General features: G+C 40.5%; 1 protein-coding gene across 3 annotated transcripts in view; it reads right to left on the bottom strand.

Moving 5' to 3' along the window:
• The window catches only part of LOC133632646 (zinc finger protein 239-like), a 57166-nt gene that overhangs the window by 42870 nt on the left and 585 nt on the right, over positions 1-13711 (bottom strand). The gene's annotated exons all lie outside the window — the stretch shown is intronic.

Raw genomic sequence — 13711 nt, 5'->3', positions numbered from 1 at the left:
GCGTAAATGGTAGCATGCTAGCTTAACATGTGAGAGTTGCGCCCTACAAAGTGTTAATACTGGAAGTATTGTGCTTATGACACACTAGCTGTGTGATGGTAACATTCATCTTAGTTGTAGTTTCCTTTACCAAATTTGGAGGCGTTGAAATCGCCATGTAAAATTGCTAAAGCTAATAGTAGCCTGTCTATGGCAAATCCAATGTAAATTAGCATCAAGCTAGAGCATTTTGTAAGAGTGGAGCCTGACTTCACAATTGTGTGTTTTCTACAAAGCATACTTGCTTTGTTGGTGTTAAAAATGGCAACATTACTTGGAGGGAGTTTGGCAGAGTGATCGTTTACATGAGCCGGACGGGACGAGTCTGAAACTAGACGCAATGTCACGTGCAAAAAAGGTATCGAAATATGGCACCGTTTGATTTGACGTGAATCCATACCCAGTTCTACCGAAATAATTCAATCGGTACCTATAAAAGTTCCGAATTATGTACCCACCCCTGAAAATGGCGGACCTGTGCAAAACAGTTAGGGTAAAGGAAGATATGTATGGATCATCTGCTGACGTCACATTTGGTAGAAACTAGGGCTGGACGATATGGCCTTTTATTAATATCTCGATATGTTTAGGCCATGTCAACATACACGATATATATCTCGATATTTTGCCTTAGCCTTGAATGAACACTTGATGCATATAATCACAGCAGTATGATGATTCTATGTGTCTACATTAAAACATTCTTGTTCACACTGCATTAATATATGCTCATTTTAAAGGCCTACTGAAAGCCACTACTACCGACCACGCAGTCTGATAGTTTATATATCAATGATGAAATCTTAACATTGCAACACATGCCAATACGGCCGGGTTAACTTATAAAGTGCAATTTTAAATTTCCTGCGACACTTCCGGTTGAAAACGTCTAGATATGATGACGTATGCGCGTGACGTCACGGAGAGAACGGAAGTATTCGGACCCCATTGGATCCAATACAAAAAAGCTCTGTTTTCATCCCAAAATTCCACAGTATTCTGGACATCTGTGTTGGTGAATCTTTTGCAATTTGTTTAATGAACAATGGAGACTGCAAAGAAGAAAGCTGTAGGTGTGATTGGTGTATTAGCGGCGGACTACAGCAACACAACCAGGAGGACTTTGAGATGGATAGCAGACGCGCTAGCCACCGACCTCACCTTGACTCCCTCCGTCTACGGGCCGCCGACCGCATCGGTGATCGGGTAAAGTCCTTTGTCGCTCCGTCAATCGCTGGAACGCAGGTGAGCACGGGTGTTGATGAGTAGATGAGGGCTGGCTGGCATAGGTGGAGAGCTAATGTTTTTAGCATACCTCTGTGAGGTCCCGTTGCTAAGTTAGCTTCAATGGCGTCGTTAGCAACAGCATTGTTAAGCTTCGACAGGCTGGAAAGCATTAACCGTGTATTTACATGTCCATGGTTTAATAGTATTGTTGATCTTCTGTCTATCCTTCCAGTCAGGGGTTTATTTATTTTGATTCTATCTGCATTTGAGCCCGATGCTATCACGTTAGCTCCGTAGCTAAAGTGTTTCGCCGATGTATTGTCGTGGAGATAAAAGTCACTGTGAATGTCCATTTCGCGTTCTCGACTCTCATTTTCAAGAGGATATAGTATCCGAGGTGGTTTAAAATACAAATCCTTGATCCACAATAGAAAAAGGAGAAAGTGTGGAATCCAATGAGCCCTTGTACCTAAGTTACGGTCAGAGCGAAAAAAGATACGTCCTGCACTGCACGCTAGTCCTTCACTCTGACGTTCCTCATCCACAAATCTTTCATCCTCGCTCAAATTAATGGGGTAATCGTCCGAATCTGTCTCGCTGCATTGTCAACAATGGGAAAATGTGAGCAGCCCTTCCTCCTTTGACGTCACGCTACTTCCGGTACAGGCAAGGCTTTTTTTTATCAGCGACCAAAAGTTGCGAACTTTATCGTCGATGTTCTCTACTAAATCCTTTCAGCAAAAAATATGGCAATATCGCAAAATGATCAAGTATGACACACAGAATGGATCTGCTATCCCCGTTTGAATAAAAAAAATTCATTAGTAGGCCTTTAAACTTTCATGCAGAGAGGGAAATCACAACTAAGTCAATTTACCAAAACTGTATTTATTAAAGTTATTAAGCAGTGGCACAAACATTCATGTCATTTCAAAACAGAAAGTGCAAGATTGTCAGAGACATTTTTAAAACAAGCTATTAGTGCACTTTTGTGCATGATGTCACTAAGATGACATATCAAAACTACACTAAATTAAAGTGGACTTTTTGTACAGAACGCCACTACAATAGTTTAAAACAAATAAGGTGCACTTTTGTGCATGATGTCACACAAGATATTTCAATAACTGTCAAATAAAAATGAGCTGCATAAAAGGAAATTAAATAGTGTATGTCCTTCACTATGTGGTAGGTTCCTGCGGACGTTATCTCCTTCTGTTGTAAGACTTTTTTTTCCTAGCGTGTTTATGGCTGGCGACCTCACACTTTTTCATCCAGACTTCTTTGTTTTGCTTCATGCTGCTATTACGAAATGTTTTTATTTTATTTATTTATTTTTTTGTCATAAAAAAATACAATCATGTGTGCTTACGGACTGTATCCCTGCAGACTGTATTGATCTATCCACAGCGTGCTGTACTCGGTGCCCCTTTATTCATGATCGTGTGAAAATCAACTTTTTATAGTTTATTTGTACTTTTATCACCGATGGTAAACTCGTTGATTATTTTTAATACGAGTTTTGACTGCTTACAAAGCGTACAACAGTGCGGGTCACGCTCTGCGGGTCTGATAAGCTAGCTCATGTCAGATTCCAAACATATTTGGACTACCTCTTGATGTGGCTCAAATCTGATGCAAAAAGATCAGATTTTAAGCACTTGGGAGCATGCAGCCTCACGGGCACAGCAGGAGCGTATTCCTGCTGCATCTCGCCATTTGCCTTTGGACCCTCGGCAGCGTCCTCGGCATGTTTGTGTCGTCCGGGGTCATGCACAGCAGCCTGCCTGGAGTGGGCGTCACACACAAACTGCACTGGACGCCGGGAGCGACAGCAGACATGGCCGCCAGCGGTTGCGCCGACCTGAGGGAGAAGCCGAGGTCGGTGCCGCCGCACAGGGACGAGCACGAGACGGGTAACGGGAGCGGGCGGAAACACCGGCACCGCGAGTACGACGACGGCGAGTGCGAGAGCGGCGAAGACGGCGCCGACCTCCGGGAGCTGGAAGCCCTGCAGGTGAAAAGCGGCGTCCTGCGGAGGAGCATCTTCACGCCGGAGGAGTGTAACCTCATCGAGGAGAGGATCGACCAGGTGGTGCCCAGGGCGGAGGCCGGACAATGCCGGGAGCGCGCCGTGGACCGGGCGCCCCTGCGCGGCGGGTGCTTCTTCGGGGGGGACTGCACGTACGGCGCCCAGCTGGAGAAGCGCGGGCCACAAGGTAAAAAAGGAACACTCCAAACACAAGCACAGACGAAGCAGAAACAGACTTTGCTTTTTCAAACTGTTAATCATGCTAAAGTGATTTGGGATCCTGCAGTGAAACCCAAAAGGTATTTTGGGAGGTCACTTAAACATCCGAAGCCTGGTTCCCAAGTGTGATGAAATCAGATTATTACTGTCGGAGTCTAATCTTGATTTTCTATGCATTAGTGAAACGTGGCTGCATGATAGCATTTTAACCAGCATAATCAGTGTTCCGGGATATAAATGTTTTAGAAGGGACCGAACTGTGGGAAGGGGAGGGGGTGTACTGATATATGTCAAGGACTCACTTAATGCAAAGGAAATTCCCCTGACTGCTGATATATCTACTGAATGTTTATGTATTAATGTCACACTATCACAAAATATGCAATTCAATGTATTGGTGGTATACAGCCCTCCATCTGCATGCGTTGGAACGCTATGCAAAGACTTAGATGTACTGTTTAAGAATTTTAAGAATAACAGTGAAGTACTTGTCTTCGGAGACTTTAACTTAAACTGGCTAGACAAACACTGCAGAAAAAAACTATAAGACCTCACATCTAAACATGACTTTAGTCAGAAGATAGAAACCCCCACACGTATCACTAAAAACACTCAGACACTAATTGATTTAATCTTCACAAACAAGCCTGACAGAATCGTAAAAACGTACAATCTAGTCACCGGCTTGTCAGACCATAATCTGACATTAGCTGCAAGAAAACTCACAAAGACACGTCTGACAAGGTTTAAAAATCAAGATCAGAAAACTTTTAAACTTGAGATCCCTCGCCAATCAACAACTGCTTTTGAAAACAAATTAAAGGGTATTAATTGGGACGAGCTCCAACAACATGACCAAGTACACGCCTGTTGTAATCAGCTAATGTCTACTATCGGACGCATTATTGATACATTTATTAGAAAGCGAAAAAAATCCCACAGAAAATTTCAATTACCATGGATTAATGATGATATCCGGAAATTAATGAAAAAGAGAGATTATGCCTTAAAAACTTTTGTCAAAACTCGTAGTGACACTGATTTGAAAATATTTAAAGGCTTGCGTAATCAAGTAGTTAAACAGCTCAGAATGTCCCAATCAAACTACTACATCTACATGCTATTAGAGGCCAAAGGAAATGGCAAAATGATCTGGAAACTACTACACAGCCTATTAAACCCAGAGGGTAACACCACCCAAACCCAATATAAACTTAAAGTAGGAGACAAAATCATTACTGATTGTACACAAGTCTCAAATGAGTTCAATAAATTCTTTATAGAATCTGTCAAAAACCTTTCCTCTGGTTTCTCTTGTAGGACTAATGATGATCAAACAACAGACATACCTAATGAACAAGACAGCTCATTTCAGCTCAAGGAGGTTAGTCAGACAACTGTCCTAAATGTCATACATGACCTAAACACCACATACTCAAAGGATATTTATAACCTAGACACAGCTTTTCTTAAAAAATATAGCGGCATCCTTATACAGCCTCTTACCCATCTTATTAATATTTCCATTAAAACTGGGCAATTCCCAGATGGATGGAAAACTGCACAGGTAATACCACTTTTAAAATCTGGTGATGCTGGAATGACATCTAACTATAGACCTATCAGCCTTCTTCCAGTTTTATCTAAAGTCCTGGAGAAGATTGTTTCGGAACAACTAATGCACCACCTTGAGACAAATCACTATTTGACTCCCCTACAATTCGGATTCAGACATAACCATTCTACAGAATCTGCCACTTGTTTTTTAACTGAAAGGATCAAACATTCTCTTGACAAAGGACAGGTGGTCGGTGCAGTATTTATAGACTTAAAAAAAGCATTTGATACAGTCAATCATGACATTTTAATTTCAAAACTAACTAAATTCAATTTATCCAAACAGTCATTGTCCTGGTTTGAGTCATATCTAAAGGGCCGTGAACAATGTGTCACCATTAATAATGTGAGATCTTCCTTCCGCAAAATAGAAACAGGGATACCTCAGGGTAGTGTCTTGGGACCTATACTATTCAGTCTATACATCAATGACCTACCAGATGTATGTACAGATATAGATTTACAGATGTATGCGGATGACACAGTGGTATATACATCAGGTAAGACCTGTACTCTAGTTGCTGAGAAGTTAAATGCTCAATTAGACAAAATAGCATCTTGGCTGGAGTCATCCTGTTTAACCCTAAACACTAAAAAGACTAACTCTGTCTGCTTCTCCATAAAAAAGCTACCTCAAACAAACCTGAATATAAAAATTAATGAGGAGGTCATTGAACAAGTACCTGAAGTCAAATATTTGGGCATAATCATAGACTATCAGCTGAATTTTAAAAGTCACATTAAGAAGATGTGTAAAACCCTGAAGGCAAACCTAGGCTGTTTTAAGATTATAAGACAGTGCTTAACTCTTAGCTGTGCTTTTACTTTTATGAATGCAATGATTCTGTCACACATATCTTATGGCTTAACCACATGGTCCCAGGCACACCAGTCATCAATCAAGACCATTGAGTGTCTTTATAACCGCACCTTGAAAGTTCTAGACAAGAAGAGTATACGATATCATCATTGCCAAATTTTAACCAAATACAATATTTTAAGTTTTACCAATTTTATTTTGTTACACACAGTCAAACTGGTTTTTAAATGCTTGCATAAATAACTCTGCTCCCCAATTGCTCTGCAAGGCAATTACAAGACTGCAAAGTGGTACCAGATCTACCACCCGAGCAGTGTCAAAAGGCAACTGTTGTGTTCCATTCCGTAGAACATCTTTTGCCCAGACTGCCTTTTCAATAAAAGGACCACAACTATGGAACTCTTTACCGGACACTTTGAAAAGTATACCTGCACTTGTCACTTTCAAAAAACAAACAAAATTATGGCTAGTTGAGCAACAATCGTGTTCCCATGTTTAGTTTTTAGTCATTTTTACTAATTGGTTTTTATCTAGTCTGCACTTTGTCTGTGTTATTATTATTATTATTGGCTTTTATCTAGTTTGCACTTTGTCTGTGTTATTACTATTATCATTATTATCAACTCACTCTATTTTTTATTTTCCTATTTTAATGATGTTGGATCTGTGTTGTTGTTGTTGTTGTTGTTGTTGTTGTTGTTGTTGGGGACAAGTGTTGTAAATTAGCTTTGGCTACAAACACTGTGATGCATGCATCGGATAACTGTTTCAGATGTCTATGTTTTTGTATCTGTCCCTATTTCAAATAAACCTCTATAATAATAATGTGGAAATGGTTGCTTGGGTATTTTGTTGGTGTGGCACCGGCCGGAGATGTTGACATGCGGAGTTTCAAGCACTCATCATTCTCTAGCGGGTGACTTTTCAAATGGTGCTACACTATAGCAGTGCTGCTACTATAGCTTTTGCCGCATACTTATAAAACATCTTCCCGCTTGAAGCCAAACCACCGCCAGACGATGGACTCCCTGCTGTTTTACTTGGGAATTAATTATTCCTTCATTTGTTACCACACCGCTAGCATCACAGCTAACTTTACCATGTCGCTACCTGTCTGCTCCGCGAGAGCGTATGACGTTGCGACAGTATGTGACGTATGTAAGAAGGTGCGCTTGTTTTATGTCTCTGTGAGAAGCAGAGACAAGAAAGAGTGAGAAACGGCTGTAGTGTAATGCCGGCAGCTAAAAGAAACTGCGTGAGGACGTATACTCGATTATCACGATATAGTCATTTTCTATATCGCACAGAGACCCGCGCTATATCGAGTATATTCGATATATCGCCCAGCCCTAGTAGAAACTTCACCAAAGGGGCAAATTCCAAACGGCTCGTTTCAAAGAAGTATAAAGGAAGGCAATATTGTTTTATAAACATCTCCTCAGTGTCTGCACGGATTGAACACATTTTCGAGACTAGTGTAAAAAAAGTATTTTTTTCACAACAGGTGCCCTTTAAGAGATCATGTACATGCATGTCATTTCTTACTTTTTTAGTTATAATACATTGGCAAAAAAATAATAATAATACATTTTCACATTGTCATCATGGGGTATTGTGTGTAGAATTTTGAGGACAAAAACTGATTTAAAAGGTGACATGAAAAAAACATGTATGTTTTAGTAATCACTATTCAGAATAAACTATGGATTGGGTTAGCCTAGTTGTTACAATTATGTACACATACATTATATTGTCTATTGCTGATATTTAACATGGGCTTTATTTTTCAAAATGAGAAGAAATTAATATTTTGTAACCATGTACATTATTGGATTATTTAAGTTTAATCACAGGCTTTTAATGCAGCTTTTGTACCTGAGAACATTTTAGTCTCCAATTTCACATTGTTTACTTTATTATTGGTGTCAACGCACCTCAGCCATGATTATATATGTGTATTGTTACAACAAACCCACTAATGAGCTAAAGCTAAATCACATACACTACCGTTCAAAAGTTTGGGGTCACCCAAACAATTTTGTGGAATAGCCTTCATTTCTAAGAACAAGAATAGACTGTCGAGTTTCAGATGAAAGTTCTTTTTCTGGCCATTTTGAGCGTTTAATTGACCCCACAAATGTGATGCTCCAGAAACTCAATCTGCTCAAAGGAAGGTCAGTTTTGTAGCTTCTGTAACGAGCTAAATTGTTTTCAGATGTGTGAACATGATTGCACAAGGGTTTTCTAATCATCAATTAGCCTTCTGAGCCAATGAGCAAACACATTGTACCATTAGAACACTGGAGTGATAGTTGCTGGAAATGGGCAATGTATAGAGTGTATTTCTTTAAAGTTAAGACTAGTTTAAAGTTATCTTCATTGAAAAGTACAGTGCTTTTCCTTCAAAAATAAGGACATTTCAATGTGACCCCAAAGTTTTGAACGGTAGTGTATTTTGTTACTCTCAGAGTATATTTTTGTTAGGCTGCAGAAATAGATATAAGATACCGTATTTTTCGGAGTATAAGTCGCTCCGGAGTATAAGTCGCACCGGCCGAAAATGCATAATAAAGAAGGAAAAAAACATATATAAGTCCCACTGGAGTATAAATCGCATTTTTTGGGGACATTTATTTGGTAAAACCCAACACCAAAAATAGACATTTGAAAGGCAATTTAAAATAAATAAAGAATAGTGAACAACAGGCTGAATAAGTGTACGTTATATGACGCATAAATAACCAACTGAGAACGTGCCTGGTATGTTAACGTAACATTTTATGGTAAGAGTCATTCAAATAACTATAACATATAGAACATGCTATACGTTTACCAAACAATCTGTCACTCCTAATCGCTAAATCCCATGAAATCTTATACGTCTAGTATCTTAGGTGAATGAGCTAAATAATATTATTTGATATTTTACACTAATGTGTTAATCATTTCACACATAAGTCGCTCCTGAGTATAAGTCGCACCCCCGGCCAAACTATGAAAAAAACTGCGACTTATAGTCCGAAAAATACGGCACGTGTCTTATTTGAAAAAAATATATATTTAAAAAAGAAATGATGGGTGTCAGTGCATAATTCATTGCAATGACAGAGGGGTAAAAGTCGTCCTTCCTTGTAGTGGCTGCTGGTTGCAGGAGCTCTGCGACTTTTTCAACATGCATATGTTATGAAGACAGACTGTATGTAGGCATTAGCCAGGCCTCCCTCGCCCGCCTGCAGCTCATGCAGAACTCTGCTGCTCGTCTGCTAACACAGACCCGCAGACGTGAGCACATCACCCCTATATTAGCGTCCCTTCACTGGCTCCCTGTGCGTTACCGAATCAATTTTAAACTCCTTTTATTTGTTTTTAAATGTCTGAACAACCTCGCGCCAACATATCTCTCCGACCTCCTTCAGCCTTACTGCCCCACCCGATCCCTAAGATCAGCCGATCAGCTGCTACTGACGGTCCCTGACACAAGGCTGAAGCTTAGAGGTGACAGAGCTTTCGCTGCTGCTGCTCCCAAGCTCTGGAACGACCTACCTCTGAGTGTTAGACAAGCCTCCTCTCTTCCTGTTTTTAAATCTCTCTTAAAAACATACTTTTATTCCATGGCTTTTAACACTGAGTGATATCCATCCTGCAATGGCACCCCATAATACACCTGCTGTGAACCTGTTTTGTTTTTATATTTTACTTATTTATTTTTTATCGTGTTCTGTTTGTGTTGTGTTGTGTTTGCTCGGTTCTCGTATTATCTTTTAACCTGCCCATTGTACAGAACTTTGGCTACCCCTCTGGTAAATTTTAAATGTGCTTTATAAATAAAGTTGATTTGATTTGATACACTGCAACTACATAATTTCCCCATTGTGGGATAAATAAAGTCTGTTTTATCCTAAGTGGTTCTTTTATTGACACTGTTAACACGTGGGATTATTTGCCTTCTCATGTGTGTTGTGTTAAAATGTGTCATTAAAGGCCTACTGAAAGCCACTACTACCAACCACGCAGTCTGATAGTTTATATATCAATGATGAAATCTTAACATTGCAACACATGCCAATACGGCCGGGTTAACTTATAAAGTGACATTTTAAAATTCCCGGGAAATATCCGGCTGAAACATCGCGGTATGATGACGTATGCGCGTGACGAAGTCCGAGTAACGGAAGTTATGGTACCCCGTAGAATCCTATACAAAAAGCTCTGTTTTCATTTCATAATTCCACAGTATTCTGGACATATTTTGCAATTTTTTTAATGAACAATGAAGGCTGCAAAGAAGACAGTTGTAGGTGGGATCAGTGTATTAGCAGCGGACTACAGCAACACAACCAGGAGGACTTTGTTGGAGCGCTAGCCGCGCTAGCCGCCGACTTCACCTTGACTTCCTACGTCTCCGGGCCGCCAAACGCATCGGGTGAAGTCCTTCGTCCTTCTGCCGATCGCTGGAACGCAGGTGAGCGCGGGTGTTGATGAGCAAATGAGGGCTGGCTGGCGTAGGTGGAGAGCTAATGTTTTTAGCATAGCTCTGTGCAGTCTGGTTGCTAAGTTAGCTTCAATGGCGTCGTTAGCACAGCATTGTTAACCTTCGCCAGCCTGGAAAGCATTAACCGTGTATTTACATGTCCACGGTTTAATAGTATTGTTGATTTTCTATCTATACTTCCAGTCAGGGGTTTATTTCTTTTGTTTCTATATGCAGTTAAAGCAAGATGCTATCACGTTAGCTCGTAGCTAAAGCATTTCGCCGATGTATTGTCGTGGAGATAAAAGGCACTGAATGTCCATTTCGCGTTCTCGACTCTCATTTTCAAGAGGATATAGTATCCGAGGTGGTTTAAAATACAAATCTGTGATCTACAATAGAAAAAGGAGAGTGTGGAATCCAATGAGCCAGCTTGTACCTAAGTTACGGTCAGAGCGAAAAAACATACGTCCATCGCTGCCTCTCAAGTCATTCACTGTAACGTTCCTCATCTACGAATCTTTCATCCTCGCTCAAATTAATGGGGTATTCATCACTTTCTCGGTCCGAATCTCTCTCGCTCCATTGTAAACAACGGGGAATTGTGAGGAATCCTAGCTCCTGTGACGTCACGCTACTTCCGGTACAGGCAAGGCTTTTTTTTATCAGCGAGCAAAAGTTGCGAACTTCCATCCATCCATCCATTTTCTACCGCTTATTCCCTTCGGGGTCGCGGGGGGCGCTAACTTTATCGTCGATTTTCTCTACTAAATCCTTTCAGCAAAAATATGGCAATATCGCGAAATGATCAAGTATGACACATAGAATGGATCTGCTATTCCCGTTTAAATAAATAAAAATCATTTCAGTAGGCCTTTAAACAAGCAATAAAACATGGCAAATAGTTTATTTTGTTCCAGCCACTAAAATCGCTTCAAAAGTGAAAAATAAGGCTTGGAAATTTGAGGGGGGGCAATAACAAAGTCTGAGCCAGCATTGATCGAAACATTACTAAAAGAACTTCTTTTGAACCTCCGGTGTAAAGTAAGGAGCCAAGCTTTATCTCTCCCTTAACCTTGGAATGAAAATACAACACAAATATTTTTCAAAACTGCTTAAAAACATTCCTAACACATGTTTATCATAACATTTAACCCCTTATAGTAGTTGTTGTGGCTTGGCCAAAGGAACTCTTCCCAAAACATGTTTCACTATGTGGTGTTTTGATGGAGTATTTCCATCTAGAGCACAGCTCCCACATCCACTTGGAGACAATCTGCCACACGCTGAAGGAAAGTTGTCTTCTTTTCATAAATCAAGTGTGTGTTGTCTTGTCTAATCATAAAAGATGCAGACGAGGCGTGTTGACTGAGTTCTTAAAGTTTACTCCACAGCGTGTTCATCAACAACATCCATGGCTACCTACATTCAACAACCCTAAACAGGGCTACCGCGCATGCGCTTCACTACAGTGGCATGCTGGGTAATGGAGTTCTTATGTTACCTAGCTCAGTGTTTTTCAAACTTTTTTGTGCAAAGGCACATTTTTTTTCCATTGAAAAAATCAAAAGGCACACCACCTGCAGAAATCGTTAAAAAATTTGAACTCGATATTGACAATAAAAAGTCGTCGCAATTGTTGGATATGACTTTAAACCATAACTAACCATGCATCACTATACTTGTCTCAAAGTCCTGTCACATCACCCCGTGACTTATTTTGAGTTTTTTAGTGTCTCCCTGTGTGTAGTGTTTTAGTTCTTGTCTTGCACTGGTGGCTTTTCCTGTTTCGTTGGTATTTTCCTGTAGCAGTTTCATGTCTTCCTTGAGCACTATTCCCCGCACCTGTTTTGTTTTAGCAATCAAGGCTATTTAAGTTGTCGCTATCCTTTGCGGGGACATTGTTGATTGTCATGTCATGTTCAGGTGTACTTTGTGGACGCCGTCTGCTCTACACACTGTAAGTCTTTGCTGTCGTCCAGCATTCTGTTTTTGTTTACTTGGCAATTAGTTCAGTTTTAGTTTCGTTTTGCATAGCCTTCCCTAAGTTTCAATGCTTTTTCTTAGCGGCACTCCCTTTTGTTTGTTTTTGGTTTAAGCATTAGATACCTTTTGACCTGCACGCTGTCATCTGCATATCGTCCTGGGCATGACGTTAAAGTGCATCCGGCAGTGGAGGCTCCTCTAAGGGGTCTTGGGGCACCAGGAGGTTAAACCCTTTACTACTGTTACCCCAGGTGGCCCTTGGCAAAGGCCTAGTACCTGACTGCCCCCTAGACCTCAAAGGCGGAACAGGCGGAAGACGGTAGATTTAAGAACTACCACAACGGCTTGCGTTGGCGGAAGAAGGCTGCAGCAGAAAAGGGTCCCCAGTCGTCTTGGACTCCATGCCACTGGACCCTGACCCGATTCTGTCAAGGATCGTGTGGTGACTGTCTGTGCACCAGTCTCCCCACGTTAAACTAAGTCACGCACAGGCATCCTCCATAAAGGGATACACCCCTACCAGGAGGATCGTCATACTCGTTCGAGTGACCGCCGATGATGATGGTGATCAGACAAACCATGTTCCCGACATCTACAAAGCAATTAGCTACTTGCTGCCACCTACTGATATGGAAGAGTATTACACGGTTACTCTACCGAGCTCTAAACAGCACCGACACATTTGCAGATTATTATTACTTGTTTGCAAAAAATATTTTTAACCCAAATAGGTAAAATTATATATTCTCCCACGGCACACCAGACTGTTTTTCACGCCACACTAGTGTGCCGCGGCACAGTGGTTGAAAAACACGGCGTCTTAGCTCAGTAGTCACAATGTGTGGACTACTTTGCTTGTTGAAAGGTGATTGACAATTAATGTTTACTTTCACTTATAGATGCATGTAGGTCAGGATCAGGAAGTGAATTAATTGATTGATTGATTGATTGATACTTTTATTAGTAGATTGCACAGTACAGTACATATTCCATACAATTGACCACTAAATGGTAACACCCGAATAATTTTTTCAACTTGTTTAAGTCGGGGTCCACGTTCATCAATTCATGGTACAAATATATACTATCAGCATAATACAGTCATCACACAAGTTAATCATCAAAATATATACATTGAATTATTTACAATCCGGGGGGGGGGGGGGTAGTTTGGTTGCTATCAGCATATTTCAGTCATCAACAATTTTATCATCTGAGAAATTGACATTTTAACAGTGTAGGTCTCACTTCGTAGGATATTAGCAATGAAACTATGAATTATATTGGTTACGATGTAAAA

The sequence above is a fragment of the Entelurus aequoreus genome, linkage group LG17 (assembly GCF_033978785.1).
Source record: "Entelurus aequoreus isolate RoL-2023_Sb linkage group LG17, RoL_Eaeq_v1.1, whole genome shotgun sequence".
Taxonomy (NCBI): Eukaryota; Metazoa; Chordata; class Actinopteri; order Syngnathiformes; family Syngnathidae; genus Entelurus; species Entelurus aequoreus.
This window is presented reverse-complemented; position numbering and strand designations above follow the sequence as displayed.